The 23,770-nt window shown below is 47.8% G+C and overlaps 1 long non-coding RNA gene across 1 annotated transcript; it reads right to left on the reverse strand.

The window, feature by feature from the left end:
• Positions 1-3,126: 3,126 nt before the first annotated feature.
• Positions 3,127-9,637, reverse strand: LOC110198861 (uncharacterized). Its single transcript, XR_013487476.1, has 3 exons — positions 9,449-9,637; positions 4,932-5,113; positions 3,127-3,817 (listed from the first exon to the last, which is right to left on the reverse strand). It is a non-coding gene; the product is annotated as an uncharacterized LOC110198861 (long non-coding RNA).
• Positions 9,638-23,770: the final 14,133 nt, after the last annotated feature.

A 23,770-nucleotide genomic window follows, 5' to 3' on the forward strand; every position in this document is an offset into this window, starting at 1 on the left:
TCCCTGAATTAAATAGGAAGAGAGGAGGCTGGAGGGTCTTTGAGAAACTGTTCAGAGCTCTTAGGAAAGCCAAGCTCCTCCCTGAAACTCAGATTTGTGTTAGCATCAACACTGTCCTGGGGATGCTGAAGAGCTGTGAAACATGGGGCTTCCCATTGTGAAAATGGGAAGGGGCCAAAGAGGGACAGATGAGGGGTATAAGGGCAAATTGGGCAAGGGAAGTGACACAGAGAAGTGGCCAGAGAGGTGTGTGGGTGTGCACACCCACACACGCAAGGCAAATTGACTGCCTAGAAAAGAAGATGGAACAAGAATGAGCAGGGAACCCCTGCAGACCAGCAGGACCCGGGCGAGGCTAAGCTCAAGCAGGAGGCCCTGCAGACAGACTAGCACAGGGTGGGCAGGAAAGGAAGGATCGCTATCTGGTGGAAGGACCACCCATGCTGAGGACATCCCAGATTTATCAGTAGATTCAGGAAGTGGAAAGAGCATTACATTATTCAGCCAAGTAAAGCGAGGCACTCAGCTGAGCCAGAGGTGAGTTGTAAAGCCTTTGGGGGTTCTTGGGGGTTAGGGGGCAGGGAGAAAGATTGCCCAAAAGAGAAGGTCAAGATGGCAGAAGCGTGGGCTTCCCGGACTCCAAAATCTCCTCCAGCTCTACATTCATGCTTCTAATGCACTCCCCAGCAGGGCTCCTCCTCTGAGCTCCCCTACTTCAGTCAGGGATGCTGTCAGTCCTCCAGGCTTACAGCCATGGACTCATCTGTGCACCTAGCGACTGCGTGTTAGCCTACAACACGCTGGGGATGGCACTGGCCACCTGGGCTTGCTTCCCACTCATGAATTAGGGCGAGTCACGTGGCCACGCCCCACTTCACTTGCTCATCAGAAAGTGAGGGGTTGAAAAGGCTGCCCCCAGGGTTCTGGTTTTCTGTCTTATGAACTCCACCCAGTCTATGCTCTCTCTGTCCTTCCTGCAACCATCCATCCATCCATCCATCCATCCATCCATTCATCCATCCATCCATCCATCCATCTATCCTTTCTTATGGCCACCATTCCTGCAGGGAGAAAGCTGCCTTCTTCCAGCAGCACCTTTCCCCAAGTGGAGAGTGGCTTCAGAAGGACATTCTGACAAACCTGAGCTTTGCTAACATCCTTGGGGACTAGTCTCCCGCTGTGGCTTCTTCCCCAGCAGCCAGACGTCTTGGACCTCTGGTCTGGTTTCTTCCAGGTACCCACAGATGGACAACAAAGATGGAGCCCCAGCCTACACACACAAAGACAAAGAAAGCATGGGGCGGGCGGGATTAAGACGAAGGAAATAGAAGACCTAAGCATTCCAGCTGGGGGGCTCCGAGAGGCTCCCCCAGTGGCCAAGTTACGAGTGGGATGCCAGGCTGCTGAAATCAAGAACCCATGCTCCAGGGCTCCTTGCTGGAGCTTCTGCCAGGGAAACTGAGGCCTGTTGCAGCTGCAGTAGCTCAGCCGGCTCAGGTCACCAGGCTCGGGCGTCCTTGACCCTGCTGTCATTACTAGCCTGGCATCGCAGCTTCCCAAGGAGGCTACAGCGGCTGAAGAGAAAATGCGGCAGCTGGGCTGCCCGATGGATCGGTCATCTCTCACATCTGGGCTCCTTGTCTGGCACCAGCGGCTGCCTTTGCTGGAGCGCACCTGTGTGTTTACTTCACTCTTGGCCCTGAGGGCTCTTGCCTGCTGCAAGAGCCTCTTCAGCTCTCTCTACCTCCACTTCCTCTTCTCTCCAATTTATGCTACACATTGCCAACAGATGAATTTTCATCGTTCCCGGTTAAAGCCCTCCAATGGCTCCCCATTTCATGGAGCACCAAGTCCTACGACCAACAGGACCTGAGGCACAGGGCTGAACCATAGGGATGGTGTAACACAACCTTTTCATTTTACAGATGAGGAAACTGAGGCCCAGACAGGGACAGGGATTTTCCCAAGGTCACCTAGGGAGTGAGTGATAGAGTCAGGATTTGACCTGGGTGACTCCAGGTGTAGCACTCTTCTTCCCCCTGCACCACACTACTCGCAATACCGTCCATTCAAGGTCCTCGGTGACATGGCCCCAACGTGCCTCTCCAACCCCATCGGTCAAGAAACCTCTACATGAACCTACCGCTCAAGCAGTTTTGGCCTATTCATTATCCCTGGAAGCTGCCAGGTATACTCCAAAAACCTGATGAGATATCTCCTCTACCTGTGCAGGTGAGTGCCTTCTCTGCAATTCTAGTCTGAGAGAGTTGTCTGTGGTCCAAAGAGGGCAAGTGACTTGCCCGGGGTCATATAGCCAGGAAGTGTCAGACCCAGGTTATCCTGACTCCAAAACCAGCTTTCTATCCACTACACAACACTGCCTCCTTCATCATCATGCTGCCTGTAGAGTCAGGAAGACTTTGGCTCAAGCTCCGCCTTTGACTCCGACAGCTCTCTGAGCTTCCGTTTCCTCATCTGTAAAATGAGCTGGAGAAGGAAGAGGAAAACCACTCCAGGATTTTTGAAAACCCCAAATGGGGTCTTGAAGAGTCAGACACGACAGAAAGGATCCAGAGGCAGGCGTCTTCCAAATCCTTCCCGTCAATGACCTTCGGGTCTCTCATCCGTAAAAATGGGACTAGTTAATAATAGTGGCCCTACTTCCCTCCCAGAATGTGTAGGAAGGAAGTGGTTTGTAAGTCCAAGCGTCCCGTGGAACCAGGAGCCGTTATTACCGCTCTTGGAGTACAGGGAGGGGTAACTATGTTATTTATGCCCCGGGGCATGCTGGGCAATGTAGTGGTTAGAGCTCTGGGTCTGGAGTAAGGAAGAGTTGAGTTCAAATCCTACCTCAGACACTTACCAGCAAGGTGACCCTGAGTAAGTCACTTCACTGCTGTCTTCCTCATCTGTAAAATATGGCTATTATACATATATATATATAATATTTAATTATATATTTTATATTATTTATATAATAAAATACATTATTATATATACTATTATATATTTATTACATATTCTATTATATATTGTGTATTATATTATGATGTATTACTATGCTAAATTATATATAATTAATATATTATATTATATATTATATATAACATAATATTATGTGTTCCATATTTATTATGCATTATGTATCATATAATATTATTTATTGCTGTTGGGGTGTTCTGGGAGGACTGGCCTCTCTGGTGTGAGGCTGCCAAGCCCTTTCCAGGGTGCTCATCTACCTCTGGTGTCCACCCAATTCACCCAACTCTCCCCTGTGGCTCCCAGAAACTGCAGCATGTGCAGAAGCACACCCAAGCAGAACAGTTTTGACAGCCAGGCTAAACCCGGTGGAGGTAGCCAAGAGGCCTTAAGCCCACTGGTGAGTGAGGATGTGTCCACCCCAAGCACTGAAGATGTCCCCTCCAGGAATGGGCGGGTGAGACGGCCCACGCAGGCTCGGTGAAGCATCTGGAGTTCGGTCAGGCATCAGAGACGCCACGGTCGTCCATTTCATCCTGGGTCAACACCGTCTTCCTGACCTTTGTCTCCACAGGACACGGATGGCTCTGGGGGAGAGAGTGAGGTCAACAACTTTGCGCAGCTCTGCCTCACTTCAATCCAATCCACGCACACTCAGGACGTCACTGGTGGCCCCAGTGGTCATCATTGAAAATGAAGGACAGGGGCAGCAAGGTGGCGTAGCAGATAGAGCACCGGCCCTGAAGTCAGGAGGACCTGAGTTCAAATCTGACCTCAGACCAAACACTTGGCGTGTACTAGCTGTATGACCCCAGGCAAGTCACTTACCCCAAATTGCCTAAAAAAAGAAAAAAGAGAGAAAGTGAAGGACAAACAACAACATTATTTGTATTTTCAGGTAGATATTTTACATGTAAAATGGGAATCGTTTCCTCATGTTTGTCCCTATCTCCTCAAATAGGGATAAAAACAGCCCCTCCCTTCCAGGCGTGTTGCGGGGTGTTCTGGCACCACAGAAACACTCCCCGGGACCCTCAGGCGGAGCAAGGGTCTTCTTGCCTAGATGATGCCACGTTTATGGTGATGTGACTGGAGGTTGCCCCTGAGAGGCACCCTTCTCAAGACTCTTTCCTGCTATTAACTCGTCCTACAGTACATTTCTTTTTCAAAAAAGGGGGAAAAAAGGATGAGTTAACGAAGCAAATTTTGCACACATGTGGCAGAGTGTTCTGAAGGGGTTTGGATTGCCAGGCCTCAGCAACGTGCCTCGTGCAGCTGCTAATTAAAAGCTTCAGAAATATGGATTGACTGAAATGTCTCAAAGAGTCCATGTGATTTCAGGGACAGAATTTTTCCCTTTATCCCTTTCAATTTTTTGGCTTTCTCTCCCTTTTAGGGAAAAAAGAAAGCCCACACCCACCCCCAACCCTGTGATTAAAGATGGTCTCCAGGGAAGTGAAACACAGAACTCTCTGCTAAGATAGCCTAGAAGTTCTGAATTTCAATATTCAATTCCCTAGCAATTTTTGAATTACACAGGCAAGTTCCACATTTGCATTGGAAATTTTTGAAGGAAATGACTCAGCATGAACCTGCAGGTTGTTGTGCATTTCTTCATTTCTCATCACCTCCCAGAATGCAGGACCCTGCACTGATCCCTTGAATGAAGACCCTTCCAGAGAAGCCTGCTTAGATGCCTCGTGGCACCAGGGCGGACAGCCTGCTTGCCTTTCTGCACTCCACTTCCCACACTGGTGTTCTCACTGTTCCTCCAATGTAACCGTCTGTGTCCCCCCCCCCCCCCCCGTAGCTTTGCCCTGGTCATCCTGTGCCTGGGGTGCACCCACCTCACCTCTGCCTCTGATGATCCCTTTTGCCTTCCAGACTTTGCTCAAGTGCTCCCTGCTCCATGCCCCCTTCCCCCAGCTGCCGACGCCACCCATACTCTTTACCTTGGGTTTCTTTTGTATGTGTTGGTATATACTTCTATATGGGCCTGTTGTCTCCTCCTTGAGGAAGGAAGCTCCTTGAGGGCAGGGCCTTTTTCACTTTTGTCTTCATGTCTCTGGTGTGGAGCACAGTGCCTGCGTGTTCCATAGTAGGTGCTTGGTAAGCGTGACTGATTGAAGGGGATCTTCACCAGCCAAGGAAACACCCACACCAGGAACCACATGAAACAAAGGAGAAGGATCGAATGAAGGACACCATCGTCCTTGGCGTGGATAGATGCACATTCCAAGCTGGGCTCCAAGGTGGAGTGATGGCCTGCTAGCTCCCCGCAGGGAAGTCTGCCCTTTCCTTCTGCCCATCCAATTTATATTCTGAGGTATTTGGGGAGATTTTTAGAGGCGGGCGCAAACACAGTTCAGTTGAGCTTACTGACCTTTGGTCCCCATCTCCTTGGTTTCTGCACATCTCTCTGAGGTGTTCTCTTTCCCCCTGGCTGCTCTATCCTGCTTCTTCTCCCACCGTTCAGACACCTCGGCCTCCATTGTCGGGATGTTGCCCATGTCCTGTAAGCCTTTTAAGCCCAGCATCTCTCCAGGTGCTGTCTCGGCCTCTGTCCAAGTCCTCTACCTCTGCTGTCTTTATACCATCTCATGTGGGGATCTCATCAGCTCCCAGGGACTCAGTCACCACCTCTACACAGACGGCTCCAGGCGCTCATCTCCAACTGCCCAGCTCTTCCACACTCTTGCCCCATGGCATCAACTGAGATTGGGCATCTCAAAGCACACACTCCCCAGGCACCTCAAATTCAATCCGTCCGTGGCAGAACTGGGTGTTATTCCCCTGAAACTGACCCTACTGTGAACTCCCCCATCCAGTGGAGGGCACGTGTGTATGCAGGTGTGTGTGTGTGGGGGTGTACTTGGAAGGTACTGCCTTACTGCCCCTTTTTATGTGCACATTTTGGTTTCTGTAAGGGGGCATAAAACAACAGCTTCATAAAGAAAGTTGGTAAGATCAGCTTGAGAAGAAACCTAGCCTGTGAGCTGAAATGTCGAGGAGAGAGGCACAGACAACCGCCCCCCAAATGAATGCACTGAGAGGACCTGTTCGAATTAGGAGGTGTGTTTGGAGCCTTGAAGGATAGACCTGGGCAGTCAGAAATCATGCTCCCAGCCTTGGAGTCATCCTGGGCTCTCCCCACCTACTCTGCTCTCCTCCCCGCAGCCAGTCAGCTGCCAAGCCTCCGTGACCCATCACATCCTTCTCCTCCTCCCTTGGTCACCCCTTGGCATTGTCCTCAGCCTCTCTCACCTGAAATAGCCTCCCTCTCTCCAGGCTTTCCCCTCTCCAGTCTATTCTCCACCCAGCTGGCAAAATCATGTTCCTAAACACGGGTCTGGGGTCCTTGAAACACTCTCTCCTCTCTCAAAGTCTTCAGTTTTTCCCCATTATCGCTAAGATAGAATGCAGAGTTCTCAGTCCAGCTTCCAAAGCCCATCACAGTCTAGCTCCAGCCCCCTCCTGGGCTCAGCCCTTTCCTCTTTTTACAGCCAAACTAGCCTGGCATTCTTCTCCCAATTCAAGATTCTATCTCCCACCTCCACACCTTTGAACAAGCAGTGCTGAATGCACTCCCTCCTCACTTCTCCTTCCAGGGTCAGCTCAGACGCTGTATGCCACAGGAAGCCTTTGTGATCTCCCTAATTGCTAGTGCCCTCTCCTTCTTCAAGGTACCTGGCATCTGCTTATGTGTATACCCTCCCACACACATATATGTAAAATTCTCTGGCAGAATGGGAACTCCTGGAGGGCAGAGACCATTTTGTTTCCACCTTTGCATACTCAGCTCCTAACACAATGCCTGGCACATAGTAGGGGTCTAATTTATGCTTGAAGAGCTGAATTGAATCACAGCAAAAGGCCCATAAAAGGTAGAGGCTCCCTAAAGAAATTCTACAACTTCTAAAATCACAATCTATTGTCACATAATTGGATCAGTTTTGATTCTATTGTTATCGCAGCTTTGATGGAAAACATACTTGGTAATTACATAAGAGGAGAACATTTCACCAGTGTGGACACATTGGAGCTTAGCAGCAATTTGCAATGTTTTCAATTCTATTGAATTTTAATGGTTGGGCTTTCCAACATCTTTATTTTTATACTAAAGATAATTCTTTTTGTATTAGTGAGGTAATCATTTCAGTAATTCTTTTCTTGCCCAACTTTCTCAGACAATGAAGGACCCTTTATTAGTAACAATAGCCTTTGGGGAGGGGTGGGGAGACTGGACCCCTGATTTCCTCAGTGTCAGGCGGTGGGTTCAAACTCAAATAGAATGGAAGCAGGGCCATGAAACCGTACATAAGGATCTCTGTGACTACACATTCGCTTAGTTTTAAAAGCTAATGTTATCTCTATTTTATCATATTTTTATTTACCTTGTCACATATTTCCAAATTGTATTTTAATCTGGTCCTGGCCGGACTCAGGGGTGTTGTGGGCAGTGCTCCAGCCTCTGGCCCCACGTTTCACCCTTCTGGTATAGGGTACTCCATGGGTGGAAACTCCCTCTACTCATGCAGATTGGCACCTGCTTCCACTTGCAATCTGTCATCTCAGAGAGCTGTATGGGGCACTGAGTGCTTAGGAGATGTGGCCAGACACTTACGGCCAGTAGGTGTCAGAGGTCTGTCTGACTCTGGGGCTGCCTCCCTCTCCAGTGTGACCATACTCCCTCTCGATAATAAAAATGACAGATAGTTGTAGAGTGCTTTCAGGTTGCAAAGTGCTTTACAGAGGTTCTCTCACTTAACAAAACCGGACTAACTGTCTGGGAAATCAAAGTGTAATTTCCTTTTCCCAACAACCTAAAGCTGAGCTTGTGACCTTGAGCAAATCACTTTAGCTCTTGGATTCTCAGTCTTTTCATCTGAGCAATGGAATGCTGGTTTTCACCCATACTCTTCACAAACCACCTGGCACATAGTAGGTGCTTAATAAATGTTTATTGATTGATTAACATCAAATTGTGTGTGTGAGCATGCATGTGTATGCAGGGGTGTGTGTGTGTGGGGGGGTGTACTTGGAAGGTACTGCCTTACTGCCCCTTCTTACGTGCACATTTTGGTTTCTGTAAGGGGGCATAAAACAACAGCTTCATAAAGAAAGTTGGTAAGATCAGCTTGAGAAGAAACCTAGCCTGTGAGCTGAAATGTCGAGGAGAGAGGCACAGACAACCGCTCCCCAAATGAATGCACTGAGAGGACCTGCTCGAATTAGGAGGTGTGTTTGGAGCCGTTAAGGATAGACCTGGCCAGTTAGAAATCAAATAAGCATTTGGGGATGGGGAGAGATGACACAAGGCTGTGCAGCTCCGACTTGATGGACAAGTGGAATTTCTGAGTTTCACATCAGGTTAGATATGAGCCCTGACCTGAGGCATTAGGAGCCAGAAAAGAAAGAGGAAGGTAGCAGGGGACAAGAGAAATCTAGAGTGAGAGGAGAAGCTGAGCATAGGAGGAGGAGTCATGGACAGAAGGCAGAAGAAGCAACCAGAGGAGCTGCTTACAGAGGCCGGCAGGGACTGAGCACAGTTGACTGGCTGGGTCTGCCGCGGTGTTGCTGAGAGCTGTACTGATCAGAACAAAGCATTGCTTTGCTGGAAGCTGATTGGTGGAAGAAAGGTAGCCATCCGTTAGTGCCATTATGCCCCGAGCGAGGGGAACCCTCTCTCAGGACATAGCTTATTACACTCCTCTATTCTGTGTAGTTTGAGGGGGAGAAATAGTCAGACAAGGAATGATAAGCTTTGAATCTGTTTTGTTGTGAGAAGAAACATGGCTTTCCTGAGAGGTAATTGGATAAAACAGACTCTCTTGCTATTTGAAGAGGTGATGATGAAAAAAGTACATGGCCCTAAGATAAGAGAGAGAGAGAGATTCAGAGCCCCATAGAAGATGCGAGGAGCTTGGCCATTCTCTGGCTTGAGGAAATGTCTTGTCACTGAAGGCGTGCCACACTTTCTCAGCGGCCTGTCAAGGGTGACTATGTGCTCTAAGCACTTGTTCCTGCCCCAGTGCCCTGACAGTAGCAAAGAAGCGTCTTTGGCTAGCAGGAGAGCTATGGAGACAGAAAGGGAGCAGATTGATAACTGGTTTTCCCCAAGAGGTGATGCGTGGTACAGGCTGAAAAACCAAGGACATCCTGACATCCAGATTTCCCTATTCATATGCCTCCCTCTAGCTTTCTGTACGTAGACACTCTTCCTAGACACTGTGTATAGGGATAGAAAAGTATGACTCAAAGAGAGAGAGAGGACCTAGAAAAAAAAAGCAGGAGGCTTTCCTGGGATACATTTACCATCCCCACCTACCCACCCACCCCACACCCCCACAAACACAACACAACATTACAAGGAAGTCCCTAGTGTGTTGGGTGGACCCAAATGTGCTCCATGGGAAGATGTGGACTTCAGTCACTCGGGATGAACCAGCATGGATGGGTCACAACTCACCTCAATGGAGGGACTCCTTGCATGGATGAGGCCAGAGATCCAGGGGAATATGTGAGTAGCTTAAGAAAGACACTAAAGAGGTCCACAGATCTTGTTTTCCACTTTGTTAGTAGAAATGTTGAAGCAGAGTAAACAAGTTTCCTTCCCATCTACGAGTTTGGAAGCTTAGGTAGATGGTTGCAAAGTGGAGAGGAAGGAGGGGGTATGTCTGTCAGGAAGTTGAATCATACAAGTAAGGAGGAGGAGACTATGAGCTAAAATGAGAAGTGCCCAATATAAGAGAAGAAAGGCTGTGTCCTCCTGGATGTCCTTTATCCCAAGAAGGCGGTCTACATCTGACCCAACCTCAGGTCAGAGGCACACTCTGGGGCCTGCCCATCTCAGAGGCTTCTTATCATCCTGGCTTAAGCCAGATCCCCAAAACCTGCCCCAAGATCAGTGGATCTGAGCTCCCAGCATAGACCAGCCACCGCCCCCACCCTGCTGGGCTCCTCCATAGGAGAGATGAGTCAAGATTCTGTCAGACCTCCTGAAGTCGCTCTAGACCCGAATAAATGTCCATTTTATGTTCCCAGGTCCAGTTTGGCAAACCCTGAGGGTAACTCCAACGATCTCAAGGCATACCACAGTATTTTATAATATTCATAAACAAAGGGATTTATATTTATATAAATATATATGCATGATATGTATGCACATAGAGAAAGGCATCTATAGCTATAGATATACTCATATGGTAATTTGGGAGGGGAGAGGGAGAGGCACAGATTGTGAAATCAAAGCAGCAATCATGTGTCACAGTCCCAGAAAGTCAGAGGGATTCCCTAGGGCTTGGGGGCACAAGGCAATATCTCTCTGGCTATGCTTGGCTCTGTCTCAGTCAACAGGATAAAGCTTCCCTGGTTCTTTTTTTTTTTTTCCAGAAGGGGATTAATATTTAAAGCAAGGATGAGTCAAAGCTAGCGAGTGACCATTCGGGAGTTTGAATCTTTTTATCCTGACTCTTTCCCAAACCTCTAAATTCCCACATACAAAAAATGGTGCATCTTAGAAGCCTAGATTGAAGCTGGCCAGGCATTTCTGTTGGACTAGAAATTGTTCAAGTAGAGCAGAGAGACCCCAGAGCCCACCCCAACCTGTAGCTCAGTCAAGCCAAATCAGCAAGCATGAATTACCACTGACTGGGAGAATGGAGCAAAGATGAGCAGGACACCAAAGGATTTCTTTCAAATAATTACAAACACTTAGAGAGGAGTTTCAAAAAAGCAAAGACATCGATCGGTCCTGCAAGGTCCAGACACTCACTGACCCAAGGTCGTGGCAGTCCGGGCGCCGTTTTTAGAATCACCTCGCTCATTCCGTTTCCAGTGCGTCAGACTCAGCTTGTACGCACAGCCCTGTGAGAGGGCTGGAGGAGCCGGTGCACCTGGCCAACCTCACTGGTGTCTCACTCCCCCAGGCCCAGTCTGGGGAAGGGCGCTCTTGTTCCTGGCTGGCTCTGGAATTCTCCTCCTGCACAGACCCTCGGTCCCCCTTCTCGCCTGGCCCTGTACTGGAAGGACTTACCTGTTCTGCTTGCGCTCGCTGCATTCCTTCCTGAGCTTCTGTTGGTGCGTTCTGGGAAGAGCGAGGAGGACAAGAGTGACCAGGAAGGGGTCAGGAGGGCTCGCTGAACTCCTTTCTCTATACAGCGCCTGCCTTGCGTCCTCGGTTCCTGTTGGGAACTATTTTAAATGAAGACCCATTGCTTTGTAGGCTTGGCTCCCGGCTCCCAGAAAGTAGCGGAGCAGGGGAGTCGTTGTTAGAAATGGTTTCTCTGTCTCTGACTTTCTGGTTGCTTTAGATACAGAGACTGGGAAAGCTGCTTTTGCTGCACCTTTGCAGCCCCAAGGGCTTAGGGGACTCCTGGGATGGTGGAGGAGCCTTGAAGTCAGGGAGGTCTGAGGTCTAGCCCTGCCTCAGCCATTCGCTGTCTGTGTGACTCTGGGAAAGTCACTTGAACAGCCACCAGCCTCTGTATTCTCATCTGTAAAATGGCAACGTGAGCAGCTGGAGAACCTCCTGGGGTCATGGTATGACTCGAGTGAGAGAGCGCATAGGGAGCATGGGACGAACCTTGACCAACTGCAGGGAGGGCTGCTCTGGTGATGGACTGAGCCATTCCCCCAGCCGCGTTTCTTGCCAGCCAGGTGGTAGAGTGGGTACAGAGACAGACATGGAGTCAGGAAGACCTGATCCAATATGGCCTGAGACTCTCACTAGCCTAGTGACCTTAGGCAAGTCATTTACCTCTGTTGGCCTTAGCTTCCTCCCATGATTGTCATGAGGATCACAGAAGGCGATATTTGTAAAATTCTCTGCAAGCGTTAAGTGCAATACAAATGCCGTTATTATTGGTGTTGTTATCGTAATTTATAATAATCATTTCAGAAAGGCAGAAACAGCAATGCATCGTCATTGCCCTGTACTACTGGCATCCGTATCAGTCAGGATAGAAATTATATTTGACTTGCTGTTCCAAGTGCAAGAGGTGATATAAAGGTCTGCTATGTCCAGTTTAGGTTAGTCCTGCATAGCAGGCGATGAAAGGGTGCCCAGGGTTGGAAGTCAGAGAACCTGGGTTTAAAACCCAGTTCTGTCCCTTCCTACCTGTGACCTCGAGCAAGGCCCGTACTCCCATGTGCCTCAGTTTCCTCATCTGTAAAGTGAAGAGGCTGGACCAGACACCATCTGAACTCCCACCTGTCTCTGTAGCTATGACCCCCTGACTTCTCTGTACCTGTGAAAACAAGGACCCTCAACAAAGATCACTAAAGGAATAACGCCTGGGGCTTTGATGTCTGCCTAACACTTTGCATTCTGTATCTCAATCCATAACAGAGCACCCACTGAGGCAGGGGCTGTTGTTATCATCCCTATTTTTAAAATAGGGGCAGCTGGGTGGTACAGTGGGTAGAGTGCTGGGCCTGAAGGCAGGAAAACTCCTCTTCCTGAGTTCAAATCTGGCTTCAGACACTCAGTAGCTGTGTGACCCTGGGCAAGTCACTTCACCCTGTTTGCCTCAGTTTCTTCATCTGACAAATGAGCTGGAGAAGGAAATGGCAAACCGCTCCAGTATCTTTGGTGAGAAAACCCCAAATGGGGTTACGGAGAGTCGGATGCAACTGAAAAAAATGACTCAACAACAACAATTTTCAAAATGAGGAATCTGAGGCAAGGAGAAATTAAATGGCTTTCCCGGGTCAGCCAGCTAGAAAGTGTCTAAGGCAGGATTTAAACCCAGCCCTTCCTGACATCTGCAAGGATTCATAAAGCACTTGCTGCAGGCCAGAGGACGGAAGCACAAAGAATGCAACAATCCCTGCTCTCAAGGAGTTGACATTCTGTCCACGTCCAGCTCTCTGCCCACCCTGGCTCTCTGATTAGATCTGCGCTGCCTTCCTTTTCTTCTGTCTGCGAGGATTCTCTCAAGAAGACTCTTAAGGAAGATTAATCTGGCAGGTTTATGAAGGATGGATTGGGGGAAGGGGGGGAGCAGGAAAACAATTCAGGAGGTTATGCTTTCAACATTTTGTGTCTGTAACCTTTGCTTTTCCGTCTCCTTCACGTCCCCTGCATTTCGTTTGAGGAGGTACCGATGGCGCAGCGGAGTGAAGGGGTCCAGATAAGCAGGTCTGAAGCTTTGGGAAGGGATTAGGATGAGGGATATAGACTTGGGCATCTCCTATGAAGAAATGGCAAGGGATGCTCCGAGAGTGGGTGAGATCTCCAGGGGAGGGAAGAAAGGGGGAGGGAGAACGGGACAAGGTGGAGGTTGGACTGAGGGGGTCAGGGAGCCCTGAGGTGGTCACCCAGCCTGACTCAGCCCTTCACAAACTCTTCCTCTAATGTGGCTCATAGTGGTCTCTACTCAGCCTGTGGTGAGGGAGAGCCTGGCACCTGCCATGACAGCCCCTGGCACTCAGAGACAGTGCTCGCAGGTGAGAAGTTGTTAATCAAATGAGTCACTGTGCAGCCCAACTCATGACCTATGGGTCCAGGAGCACCCAAACTAAGCCTCTTGCAGGCCTTCAGACACTTGAAGGTGTGGGTTTATCCCCGGCCTCGTCCCAGTCTTCTCTTCACCAGGACAAACACATCCCCTCCTTTGGCTGATCTTCAAATGGCAGGAGAGTGAAGGGAGAACGTGAGGAACCAGAGACGTGAAGTCACAGGAGTCCAAAGGTAAGAGGGGGACACATGGTTACAAGATTCCGGTTGGCTTTGGTGTGGGGGAGGATGAAGGGAGGAAAAATAGTGAGGCTCGATTGTCAAAGTGGCATCAGATAAAGAGCGGGTAGATGACGGGTGGGGGAAAGACAGGGCGCTGGGGGATGAGCTCAGGGAGCAGCCTCAGAAAGGCGGGAAGGCCGGAATCCAGACCAAAAGGATAGAAGCCAGTGGAAAGTGAGGCAGGGAGGCCTTCCCAGATGAGGAAGAGAGGGGGTCATGAGGCCGGAGGCGTGGTGCCGTCGCAGGTCCCCAGAGCTGAGCAGGAGCCGGGCTGGGGCTCGGACAGAGAGGCACAACTGGCCTCCTCTTACCACAGACCAATTTAACCCACACATGGCAGGCAGACACCTCGCAGCAAGAGTGAGCAGGTAAAAAGGCTGGACATGGCCAGAGGAGGACAAGGCTCACTCAGGGTCCTGCCCTGAGGCCCCTCTCCACACACACTTGGTGTACTCTCCTCACTCTTCCCAGTGGGTGCGGGGTGCCTGAGATGCAGCCCCGAGAGCCATCAGAAGACCCACGTTTTACATGGAAGGAGGAAGGTTCAGCTCCATGGGCACCTCTAACGTCACTACAGAGCAGTTAAGATCATTGTCAGCAATAAAGCCCTCCACTTTACAAAGGAGGAAACCAAGGCCCAGAGAAGTAACTTGTCCAGGTGGACTCTGCACAGAGGCTTCACTTGAATCCAGGGTCTCTGACACTAATCCCAGCCTTCTTGGTTTTCCATGCACTGGTTCACTTCCTCGATATTGGCTTAAGGAGGCCTTGGGTGAACCAATGGAAGTCCGAGGTGAGAAGTACGAATGTTCCCAGAAAATGGCAGGTAGGGGGATTAGGCAGGCTTGTCAGGGCTACCCTTGTCACAGATGAGCCAAGTTTTCTGAGCAGTCACTGTTTGGCGTCTAGGGAGACATTCTGGGGGGTCAGGGATGGTGCTGGAGGTGCCACCAGAATTACTGAATTAGGAGAGGGCATGCGGGATCCAGCCCACGGCCATGCCGACCCTCCAGTTAGGCAAAGGAAGCTGCTGGCCAGTACCCCTGCATCTTAATAGGGTGCTGAGTCTCCAGCTTGAATCTCTGCTCATTCTCGACCTTAGAACGAACCCTAAAACAGTCCTTAGAGAACCCAAGCCAGTCTTGGGGTTCTCAGAGGGGCCCATAGACTCTAAGCATCATATTATTATGAAGAGAAAGGAAGAGGTTTGGAGTGGTCCTGGGGCAGACATGGTGGGGAGTCAACAAGAAATGACTGTCCTAGAAGCTACCAGTTACCGTGAACTCCAAGGAACAAACTGAATTATTATGGGCCCAGACATTTGTCCTCCAAAACAGACTCAGACTACTTTCTGTAACTTGTGTACTTATTTGTTACATCGGAATGTGGCAATGTGATCAGGCAGGTACTGTTATCTCTTAGACTGAATGTTGCCACAAATCATCTTGGACATGTGTGGCTTGTTTTTTTCTAATTTCTATTCATAATTCATGGTTGACAGCAGGGGAATGCCCATGGGCCGTGGATTACAGATGCCTGACAGAAATCATGCAACCCCAGGTAAGCAGACCCATGTGCTGGTCATCAGGGCAGGCCTCAGGGCCAGAGGGAAAGGGCAGCCATGAGGCAGAACCCCAGGGAGTGATTGTGAACCAGAGGCTGAGCTGGTGCCAACATTGGTATAAGGAGAAGCAGGAAGGGCCTGGTACAAGAGCTCCAGCTGGGAGGTCAGAGAACCTGGCTTGGAATCCTGCCTCTGACACTCCCTGTGTGACGTTGGACAACATGCCTTGTCGTCTTGGGCCTCAGTTTACTCATCTGTAAGTTGGACCACATGGTCCCCAAAGTCTCTCCTGGGGTTAGTTCTAAGACTTATGAGAATCCAGTAGAATGAGCAGATATTCAAGCTGGAGACTCTGCACCCCCTTAAGATGCAGGGGTACTGCCCAGCAGCTTCCTTAGCCTGACTGGTGGGTTGGTGTGGCCATGGGCTGGATCCTGCACGCCTCTCCTGGTGTGGCCTTAGCCTCCACCACCATCCCTGACCCTTAGAGTGCCTCCCTAGGTGCCAAGGCCGTGCCCTAACCACCAGGACCCCCTGTCTTCTCCTCAGGCCTCTGCCCTTGTCAGCCTATTAGGTGCTGAGGTAGCCTCCCTTGCATCTAAGAGTGAAGGATGCTTCAATATTGCCATGGATCCATGATCTCAGCAGCCAGGCAATTCATTCCAGCAGTGCCAAAGGCCACTGCCATCTTAACCTGGGTCATTCTGGAACAGTCACACTGGGGTCAAACTTAAATGAACTTTCTCTTCCCACCTGCCCACCCACTGGTGGTGATCTAGGATTTAGAAGTGTAGATGGAGGTCAAAGTTAGCCTGCCATAACAAAAACCAAGGGAAGACAGACTGGGTAAGAAAGGGGGGGAACCCTAGGCAGCAGGCCCCAGAAGTGACCTCTGAGTAACAGGGAGAGAGCTTCCTGTCCTTCCTCTCCAGTGGAGCATAAGCTTCTTGAGGATAGGATTTTTTTTGCCTGGATGATTTGCACCCAGGGCAAGTCAATTGCCTTTCTTAGCCTCTTTACTCAACTATAAAATGGAGATAATAATGACGCCTACTTCACAGGGCTGCTGTGAGCATGTATGTATATGTGTGTATGTATGTGTATATATATATATACGTATCTGTATGTACGTATATTATGTGTGTATATATACACACATATATACACAGACATATAGTGTGTCTATGTATACACGTACGCATATACACATATAGTGTGTGTACATATGTACACATACATGTATACATATCTATTGCTTTGTAAGTCTTCAAGCACTCTATAAATGCTAGCTATTCTTATCACTGTTGTTATTATTACCTTATGAGCAATTCATACGTGCCTGCTTAACTGGATTTGTGAAAAGGCGCGGTAGGAGGGAGGCTGTGGGGACACCACCAGCCCTTGCCCCCTGTATTCAAGGACTCCCCAAGGGTGCTGGCTCCATTGGCTGGCCCTTAGCTGAATGTACAGTAGGATAAGGGAGAAAGCAGCTGCCCGGTCTCTCCAATAGACAGTGAAGGAGATGTTGTGTGGGGGTGAGGAGAAGGAAAAGGCTGTGCAAGCGTGGGGCCACAGCTGACACAGAAGCACGGGTTTGTTTAGACAAGTTATTCTAAGGAGATTCTGTGGTGGGAATTAGGGAAGGGCCCAGCCATCCTGACGGCAGGAGGTAGACCACCAAAGATACCACTCCAGAGATCAGCTCCCAGCCTCTGTTTACCCATCAGACATGGGGGAGGGGGAATGATGCTCTATAGCTAGGTGGCAGAATGGGCAGAGTGCTGGTCTTGGGAGGCAGGAAGGCTTGCATTAGAATCATACTTCAGACGCTTCCAGCTCTGGAGGGGGGAGGGGGAATACCTTGACCTACCAGGTAGGTTATGACCATTAAACTGTAAGCTTCTAGAGGGCAGGCCTTTGTAGCTGCACTTGGGCCCATCACATGTTCTGGACTTCCCTCTGAGGCAGACCTGTGAGCTGTAGTGTAGACATTAGGTGAGGAAGTTCCATGTCCTACCTCATGAAGATGCTCTATCAGAACAGTGGCTCTGGAGGTAGGGGACCTGGGTTCAAATTCTGGCTCTGCCACTTCCTAGCTGTGTGACCTCAGGCAGGTCGCTGCCCCTCTCTGAGACTCGGGGTTAGACTAGACTCGGATGTTGCCCACCAGTTCTAGCTCTATGATCCTGTGAACCATAATTGAGAAAATGATTTACACGATGACCAGTAATGAGAACAAAAAGGCCATGTAAAAAAACCAGAATGTGCCCAAAGGCTGGAGATGGCCATCGAGGCTCCAGTGTCCAGTCAATCAGTCAGGCAGGCAGAAGTGCCTCCTCAGAGTGGACCCTCCCACCAGGGGCTGGGGGCACCAGCACAAAACGTGAAGCCATCCTTCCCCGTAATGGGCCTAATTGCATTCTAAGCGGCATGAGAAGAAGGAAGGTCCTGGCTTTCTGTGACTGGGGAGCTGGGAGAGCGTGGGTATGGTATGGGGCAGTCACACACGGTCGCTGGTCGGCGCTTGATTGCTTTTCTTGGCTACGAGGGCTGGGGAGGGTACAGCTGGTTTATGTCCTGAGATGGGTGGGTTATAGAAACAAAAAGACAGCAATAAAATGTATTTACTTTTTGAAACGTGAAATATGGTCATTTTCTAATACTTCGGATGTGCGTGCTAGATTTGGGGGAAGTACAAAGCATTGTCTTCCCCACCACAGCAAAGTGCAAAACATTGTCAAAGGCTTTGATCTTTCTAACGAGCTACTTTCTCTAAACATGAGGCATGATACGCACACCTCATCATGGCAAAGAGGTAACAAGGAACATTGGAAACTAAGGGGGAGGAGGGAGAATCCGCCTACAATGCATACAGTGCCTCCAATGGGCCAGGCACTGTACTGGGCCCTTTTAGCAAATACTGTCTCCTTTGATCCTCACAACATTCATACGAGCTATGGGGAAGAGAGTCACTTATATAACATCTGCTGCGTGCTGAGCACGAAGAGAGGTACCTTTCTAGAGCTATCTGATTGGAGCTTTGTAACAACCCTGCTCAGGACGTGCTATTATTCCCATTTTATAGTTGAAGAAGTGGAGGTGAAAAGAGGTTGAGTAAATTTTCCAGGATCACCCTGCTAGTAAGTGTTTGAGGCTTCATTTAAACTCAGATCTTCCTGACTCCAGACCCCGGGCTCTGTCTGTTGTACCACCAGCTGCTTCTGACTAAGGTAGAAAGGTCTAGCACCAATGCAGGCTGGTGAGCTGTGTATTCCAGGACCAGACTCACTCAGCTCAAAGAAATCCATCATCTCCCTGGCCTCAGCCATCCTGTAAGGCCACTGGCTAGTGAGCAGAATCAATGTTAAATTTCAATGCTTAGGAGAAAGCTATATCAGTTTCAATTCTTTTTTGTTTTGTTTTGTTTTTATTTATTTTATTAATTTATTTTCATTTACCAATAATCACTTCTATGTGTTTTTGAGTTCAAAATTTTTCTCCCGCTTTCTCCCCACCACCCTCCCCAAGATGGCGCACAATCTGATATAGGCTATACATCTGCATTCTACTAAACATATTTTCATGTTAGTAATGTTGTAAGTAAAAATTAAAACCAAGGGGAGGAACCACCAGAAAGAGGAAACAAAACTCATCAGAAGAGGAAAAAAAATAGCAATTCAACTTGCGTAGTCCTTTCTTTGGATGGATAGCGTATTCCATCAGGAGGCCTCTGGAGATGTCTTAGATCTTTGTATTGCTGAGAAGAGTTAAGTTTATCAATATTAGTCATCACACAATGTGGCTGTTACTGTGCACAACATTCTTTTGGTTCTGCTCACTTCACTCAGCATCAGACCATACAAGTCTTTCCAGGTTTTTCTGAAGTCAGCCTGTTTATCATTTCTTACAGCACAATAGTATTCCATTACATTCATATGCCACAACTTGCTCAGCCATTCCCCAATTCATGGGCATCCTCTCAATTTCCAATTCTTTGCCACCACAAAAAGAGATGCTATGAATATTTTTACACATATGGGTCCTTTTCCCATTTGTATGATCTCTTTGGGATACAGCCCTAGAAGTGCTATCACTGGTCAAAGGGTATGCACATTTTTATAGCCCTTTGGGAATAGTTCCAAATTGTTCTCCAAAATGGTTGTATCATTTCACAGCACCACCAACAATGCATTAGTGTTCCACTTTTCCCACATCTTCTCCAACATTTATCATTTTCCTGTTTTGCCATGTTGCCCAATCTGATAGGTGTGAAGTGGTACCTCAGAGTTGTTTTGATTTGCATTTCTCTAATCAGTAGTGATTTAGAGCATTTTTTCCTATGACTATAGATGGCTTTAATTTCTTCATCTGAAAACTGTCTCTTCATATCCTTTGATCATTTATCAATTGGGGAATGGAAGCCTATTTGATATTCACACAAGCACAGGAGAATTCCTGGTGGAGGACCACCTGCAAGGTGTCACTTGTTTCCCTGAGTCAGGGGGCTTTGTGGTCAATGAATAATTGTATCATATAGAAATTTGTATTCTTTCTGGCTTCCACCCCATTGGGTAGCTGTGAAGCTCTGACCTTCCTTAGAATACCACCAGAGCCTAGAAGGGGTTTTCTCTCTAGCCTCCTCAAGATTGGTTTTGCTTTCTATTGGGCAGTTCAGATTCTGAGGCAGATTTCAGTGGATTGTTGTCTAGAGTAAGTTTTTCTACCCTCTCTAGAAGGGGCAGCAGGGGCTTGCCTTCTGGTTGTTTAATTAGGATTAAAACTCTAGAGCTGCAAAGGACCTTGCTGTTGTGAGTTGTTCAGTTGTGTCTGACTCTTCATGACCCCGTAGACCATTCTGTCCATGGGGTTTTCTTGGCAAGGATACACGAATGATTTGCCATTTCCTCCTCCAGTGGAGTAAGGCAAGTAGAAGTTAAGTGACTTGCGCAGGGTCACACAGCTATAGTAAGTGTCTGAGGCTGGATTTGAACTTAGGTCCTCCTAACTCCAGGACAAAAACTCTATCCACTGTGTCACCTAGCTGCCTGCAAAAGACCTTAGAGGTCAGCTAGTTTGATGTCCTCATTTTAAATACGGGAAAACCAATTTCCAGAGAGGTGGAGTGACTACCCAACATCTCTTCACACGTTAGGGGAAGAGGTACAGGTAGGTGATGCAGTGGATAGAATGCTGGACATGAAGTCAGGAAGACCTGAGTTCAAATCTAGCCTCAGACATTTACTAGCTGTGTGACCCTAGGCAAGTCACTTTCCTCTGTTTGCCTCAGCTGGATGATCTAGAGAAGGAAATGGCAAAGCACTCCAGTGTCTTTGCTGAGAAAACCCCAAGCAGGGTCACGGAGAGTCTGCCGCGACTGAAACGAATGTACGACAACTTTCGCATTTTCACACCTCCATCAAGGGTGCTCTGGGTTGCCGTTGCTCAGTAGTGGCAGAGACACTGGAGAGGTTGGTCACTTCCTTCTCCAGCTCATCTGACAGATGAAGAAACTGAGCCACACAGGGTAAAGTGACTTACCCAGGGTCACACAGCTAGGACGAGTCTGAGGCCAGATCTGAGCTCACGAGATGAGTCTTTCTAATGCCAGGCCTAGCCCTCTATCCACTGCACTCCCTAACCGCCCTTGCTTTTGATACCTAAGTAGATTATTCTTGTACAAATTGTGTGGAAATGCGAACACGGACGTGGGGATTGGTGGCTATTTTCCTGTGTTGCCTCTCTTGGGGCAGAATAAGATCAGTGCTATTTTCCCCAACTATTTGGTATGTTCCCCTTATCTTTTCCCCTAAGAAGTGAGTCCTCACACTCTTGTGGTCTTTGGCATGGACCTCTTTGGGGTCTGTTTGGTCTGCTCCAGTTCTTCTTCCCACAGGATTTCTTCAGAGTTGTTTCTCTCGCATGCAACACATTGGACACTATGACGTTAATCTAAGTTTGGCGGATCTGTTTTCATTGATAAAAAAGGAGTTTGTCAGAGGAGACTTTTCAGACCTCTTCCAATTTTGGATCTTCTAGTTTCATCTTTAATGCCTTTTGGATGACTCAGTTTAGTTTGATGTCTTGCTAAACTTTATCTAGATTTGTTTCCCCTCCTTTGCTTCTCATTGTTCTATGAGGCAATACTGGTGAGCTCTTCCACCATCTTCCAGTCTAAATTTTTATAAGCAAATTTATGTTGGAGAAAATTGTTGCATTTGACCGTCCTAGCTCTTAATTTGACAAGAAAATCAATAACTTGCTGGCTGAGGTGCTTTCTAGGCTTCCTCACTGTGGTAACTAATTTCTATGGCCTAAATTTTCTAGCAGAACAGTGACCACATGTGTGGTAGTTCATTTTTTCATCCATTTTGCATTTTTTGGTGTCAACAGCTTGGTTAAATTTCAGATTGGGATGCATCATTTGCATGCCCTGTCTTCTCACATTTATTTTTTTTCCTCTCATTTGGAAACAACTCTGATATTTTCTTTAACAAATTGGTGATCTGCTTATCCACAAAAAGTTGATTCTGAAATGACTCCCACACCAGTAGCTAGTCACTCCCCATAAGTTTAATTATTTTTATATCATTAGATGGTTGTCACAGCAAGTGCTTCTTAACTTTCTTTTCGAACAAACCAGTAACAATCCATAGACTTGAAAAGTCTGTATCATCAACGAACCATGGGCTCTCTTATTACTTCATCTTCAACCATGTTTTCCCACATATTTTTCACCATCCTCCCTTAAGACCACCTTGAAGTATTAAAGGACATGTTGGCTTAGTTTGGAGAATCTTCTTCAGTCCTTCATGGAATTCCCCACATTAGAGGCTTGTACAGAAACTACAATTATTTTCATGATTCCAGGAACCCCTACATTAATCTGCCCATTTTAAACCCAATACTTTTATTGGTTTATGAATAATTTCCAATCAGCAGAGTCACAAATGTTCTCATCTATTGGAAAAGCCCAGATTAAGGAGAGGAGAGCTGTACCAACAGAGTTTCCAGGCAGGATTCCAGGACTGTTCTTAGGAAAAACTGTTGTAGAATAACAGTTGTTACCACCAAGGGTCTTTAAGGGAAGATGGACACTTCCTTGTTCCTTGAGCCTAACAATGCCCAGCACATAGTAGGTGCTTCATAAATGCTTTTTGATTGATTGATTGAATATTGTAGACAAGATTGATCTTGGAGTAAGGTTTGAGGTAGACGGTCATCAAGGTCCCTTCCAGCCCTGGAATTCTATGTGGTGCTAAGATAGGGCAGGTGGGGGGGGCACTTTACCCACACTACACCCTTTGAGGATGATTTGGTTACAGATCACTTCTAGTTGGTGTCAGAGCAAGCTGGATGAGCCCACATAGTTGGCTGGAGGGTCACCGTAGATGTGGTAGTTTGTGAGAAGGAAAGGCAAAGAGGTGTAGTTCAGAGCCTTCAGACTGTCCCCCAGGATAGGCCAGAGCCATAGAGGTGACCTGCCAGGTATATTCCAGGTGGCGGTAAATGCTCCTCTTTTGCACTACCTCCAACAAACCCACTTACTTCCCAGGCCCTGAGTTAAGTTGTCTTTTTTAGAGGAGGACTGAGAAGCCCTTCCCTGCTTCCTGATGACTGATGAGGAGTCACTGAAAGGGAGTTTGAAGGCATGGACAGAAATGTTGGCATGCCTTGTTTTTGTCTTGAGCGCTTTCCTTCTCCATAGACTACAGTCTCCACTGAGACAAGGAAAATGACCTGCCTTCATTATCCTTTCTCATCTGTGCCTGTGACTCTGAAGAAAGCAATTCTGCATCCGTCTCCCATTTAACCGATTGTACCAATTGTGAATCAAGAGTTTATTTTAAAGGAAAATTCAAAATTAAATCTGCAACAACATGATATCTACAAGAGGGTGGTGATTATGCCCCCGAGATTTTACCAGTCACAGCTGTTCCATTATGTTTGTTTACTTTAGGGTAGAAATGGTCCTTTGAAATGTATGACCAAAATAAACACACAAGCAGCTGGAGATAGTATGGGTAAGTGAACACGTGAGTGGCCCAGGATGGGGGAGGCCTTGCCTTCAGATTCACCCAAGGCGCTGCCATGCTCACACAAATGATGGGGAGTATCAGAAATCTGTTACCCAAGGGCAGCAGTATTTGGCAGTAAAGCGGTATGGAATTATCTAATTGTAACAGGTTTTTTTTCCCTTTGCAAAATGATGAAATTTTGACATATTCACATATTTTCTCGTGGTGAAAGACTTACCCTGCTGATCATGAAGATAGGTTTTTATTTGGGGATGGTTTTCTTGTTGCTAGACAGGAAATCCACTTAGGATATAATGTTTGAATGACCGTGAATTTCGTTTAGACAGAATTATACATCAAGAAATTGCTGTTCTATCATGTCTTTGTTAATTAGATCACATTTTCTGAGAGTTATGGGAGTTAAATTTAGTATTTTTATACTCAGCAGGCTCTGATTAGAAATTAGTCATT

This window comes from Phascolarctos cinereus, unplaced genomic scaffold (assembly GCF_003287225.1).
Source record: "Phascolarctos cinereus isolate Bilbo 61053 unplaced genomic scaffold, phaCin_HiC Scaffold_5;HRSCAF=322, whole genome shotgun sequence".
Classification (NCBI taxonomy): Eukaryota; Metazoa; Chordata; class Mammalia; order Diprotodontia; family Phascolarctidae; genus Phascolarctos; species Phascolarctos cinereus.